Below are 4,236 nucleotides of genomic sequence, written 5' to 3'. Positions count from 1 at the left end.
TATAGTGGCACAATTCACAATTGCAAAGATGTGGAAACAACCCAAGTGTCCATCAATACATGAGTGGATTAATAAAATGTGTTATATGTATACCATGGAGTACTATTCAGCTATAAGAAACAATGGTGATATAGCACCTCTTGTATTATCCCTGATAGAGCTGGAACCCATTCTACTAAGTATCCCAAGAATGGAAAAATAAGTACCACAGGTACTCACCATCAAATTGGTTTCACTAATCAACACCTAGGTGCACATACAGGAATAACATTTATCGGGCATCGGGCAGATGGGAGCGGGGAGGAGGGGATGAGTATATACATACATAATGAGTGCAATGTTCACCGTCTGGGGGATGGACACGCTCAAAGCTCTGACTTGGGGGGAGGGCAAAGGCAATATACATAACCTACACATCTGTACCCCCATAATATGCTGAAATAAAAAAATAAAGAAATAAATAGAAAAGAATAATCACAAGACTTTAAAATAAACTTGATTTAACAAATAATTTTATAAATATGCAAAAATATGCAAAACAGTAAAAGTGACAGACCCTAGATGTATTGTTGGTAAGTTCTTGTAGATGACAGCTTAAAAACTTCAAAATTAATGCTGGAGGTGGTGATTCACTCCTGTAATCCCAGCACTTTGGGAGGCCGAGGCGGGAGGATTGTTTGAGGCCAGGAGTTTGGGACCAGGCTGGCCAACATAGTGAGACCTTGTCTCTACAAAAAATTTTTTTAAAAAGTAGCCAGGTGTGGTGATGGGTACCTGTAGTCCCAGCTACTCAGGAAGCTGAGGTGAGAGGATCTCTTGAGCCCAGGAGTTCAAGGCTGCAGTGAGCTTTGACTGGGTCACTGCACTCCAGCTTGGGTAAAAGAGTAAGGCCCTATCTCTAAAAAACAAAACAAACAAACACACAAAAAACTTCAAAATTAAAAAACAAACAAAACCATTTAAACTCCCCTACCAGAATGGCTAAAATGAAAAAGATGGAAAATACCAAGTATTGATACGGATATGGAACAACTGGAATGCTCAAAACATTATCATGATAAGTACATTTTAGGTCAGATATGCAGGGCAAGGCAGTTTTATGCAGGATTTATTTTATATGGTTTAAATGTAACTTCATATAAAACTAAATCAGATATGTTTACACAAAGCAAAAATGCATTATTGTTCAATATAACTTAAACTAGATAAACTGCAAAGGAATAAAAAATGGACAAATTTCTAGGAACACCAAAATTGCCAAAACTGACTCAAAAAGAAATAGAAAATCTGAATAGACCCATTACAAGTAAAGAGATTCAATCAGTAATCAAAAATCTCCCAACAAAGAAAAGTTCAGAGCCAGATACTTTCATTGGTGAATCCTACCAAACATGTCAGAATTAACAACACTCCTTTTCAAACTCTTCCAAAAAATAGAAAAGGAGGCAACACTTCCTAACTCATTCTATGAGGCCAGCATTATCCTGATACCAAAGCTAGACAAAGAGACCACAAGGAAAAAACCCTACAGACTAATCTCTTATGAATATTGATGCAAAAACCCTTAACAAAATACTAGGAAACCAAATCCAACAGCATATTAAAAGGATTATACACCATGACATAGATATAATGTATTCAGTATGTATGGACTGAAGAACCAGACTCACATTTTTTAGCTGAACACAATCTCTCTTGACATTTTTAACTTTTTATTTTGAAATAATTCTAAATTCAGAAAAAACATGCAAGAGTAGTACCAAAAGCTGTCCTATTGCCTTCCCTCACATAAATACTTCAGTGTGTACTTCCAAATAACAAAAACATTGTCTTACCCATAGTATGATTATTAAAATTAGGAAACTTACTGCTGTAATAATACTATCTAATATACAGCCCATACTCAAATTTCATCAGTTGTCCCAATTCTACTTTATGACATTTTCTTTCCAATCCAGAATTCAATCCAGGATCACACATTGCAATTAGTTGTCTTATCTTTTCATACTCCGTGATAGGCAGCTTCCAAGATGGTTCCCCACAATCCTCAAATGCTGGTATTCATGCACTTGTGTAATCCTCTCCTATTGAGTGTAGAATTCATCGATAAATCTTGTTTGAATCAATTATTATTAAGATTATTTTACCACTCAAATGACCTATTTGTGTGAAAAAGTATTTTCAATCTTGACGCAAAATTTTAAAAAACAGGCTCAACACTGTACCATATATGCTCACAGCACCGTCCTTGTGTATTCGGACTAGAAAAAATTCATGAACATCCTATATCTGTACATTAAATTAATTCTTTTCTAATTATCGTGTTTGGGTATTTAAAAACTTACATTTAAATATAAATAAAATAGCATTTAACTTCAAGATTGGTTGTATTGTTCTGAGAAACGTTCATTTTGAATTATGTTTAATTATAAAACGAGACATATACATATACTCAAATATATGTGTAATGGGTGCCCTGGTCATGATGTAAGATGTAAGCTCTAGTGTGTCATGATCAAAGGTATGAAAAACAATAGTCTAAGCCAATCATGGTAGTCCCATTCCATTTATTCAATCATGGCAAATGAAATGTGAAGGAAAATACGCCAGGCACTTCGGGAAAAAGAATTCAAAGCTCTTAAATAGAGACCCTTATGAAGAGCCAGCCTTTTCTTCCCTTGATTCAAGGACGACTCCTGGAACCTGGCTAAGCACTATATCGTGCGATGGGGGAAAGCTGACTCCCCGAGGATGGCAGGTGGCAGACGTTGAAAGACTGGGTCTTCCTGATATTGCTGAGCTTCTGAATTAACCAGTTCTGGACTCACCCCTCCTCTGAGCTTCTTGTAACAAAATTTCTTTATTGTTTAATAAAGAATAATAAATATCCTTATTGTTCAAGCCACTTTGAGTTGGGATCTCTGATGTTTTTCTAACTGATGCAGTGACTTTATTTAGGGGCTCAAAGTCATGTGGGAAGATTGAGGCAATGAAAACAACAATGACCATATTATCAAAAACTTGAGATTTTATTATCAGGTGTTGTTGTAAGGCTTTTGATAGCATCTAATTGAATCCTCACAATAGTCCTAAGAAATGTATATATGATTTTATGCAGCACTTTCATATATAATAATTTATTCTAAGGAAACAGCAAGACAGATGTGCAAAGGGGTGTGTTTATATGTATACAATCTAAAAATCCATCCAAAGGGGACTCATACAAATAAATTATGGAACAACCACAGAGTGAACTATTATGACACCATTAAAAAACACACTGCAGACCAACTATTTCACCAAAACACCTTACAAGGAAAAAGGTCCAAGATAACATAGAGTTAAAATATACTTTTTAAATTCCTCTAGCAGCTACATTTGTAAGAGAAATTTCTGTAAGTTATATTTGGGGGAGCAAATACTAAATAAAATTCCATACTGCCTCCACAATAACGTCTTTGACATTAAAGCAGAGGCATTCATTTTGCCATTCTAAAAACATTTTCTAAGCAACTATTATGTACCAGACACTGTGCACGTTGTGCGAGGTGTTGAAAGTATAGAAAAAGTCATATGTATTCCAGGTCTTCAAGAAGCTCCATTTAGATTTGCTGAAAGCTGAGGTGTGACACAGCACCCTGCTGGCAGTCACCAGTACAAGAGGTGAGAGGCCCCTGGACTGACTGTGCTAATAATCCCCAAGGACTTGAAGCCAGGAAAAATGGACTGCTCCATTTTTAAACAGAAGTTTTCCAACTCTGAATTTTTGGGCAAGTTGCTTGAATTGTATAAACAGTCTCTTATGAATTCAAGGAAATACTGTTTGGGCTATTATATTTTTACTAAAATTTATGAGATTTTAAAAAAGAAACATAAGTGATCATTTATGCTAGTCAGCTTTTTTGATGTCAGAATCCGCATTTTTATTATTACTCTACCACAAACTTCTTAAGAATTGCTCGTCAAACTGCTGTGTTTTATTTTACCCTGAAGCACTAATATTATCTCAGAATTATTTTTTTTTAAAAAGTCCTTCCAGATAAAACACTGTGGACTACATACAACTTCTAGAGCAATAAAATTTCACTTTACATATCCCATATTAAACTTTGTTTATTCCCAAGTGGTTTTCTAGTGCAGTATTTTTTACTGAAGTCTTTTTTTTATTTAGTGATCCTCACTCATATCCCTTTCTGCCCCTTTACTATTGCCAAAATACAAAATGTAGCTAGAAAA

Source organism: Propithecus coquereli, unplaced genomic scaffold (genome assembly GCF_000956105.1).
Source record: "Propithecus coquereli isolate 6110/MARCELLA unplaced genomic scaffold, Pcoq_1.0 Scaffold43, whole genome shotgun sequence".
Classification (NCBI taxonomy): Eukaryota; Metazoa; Chordata; class Mammalia; order Primates; family Indriidae; genus Propithecus; species Propithecus coquereli.
The sequence above is the reverse complement of the archived record's forward strand: the minus strand, read 5'-3'. Positions refer to the sequence as shown.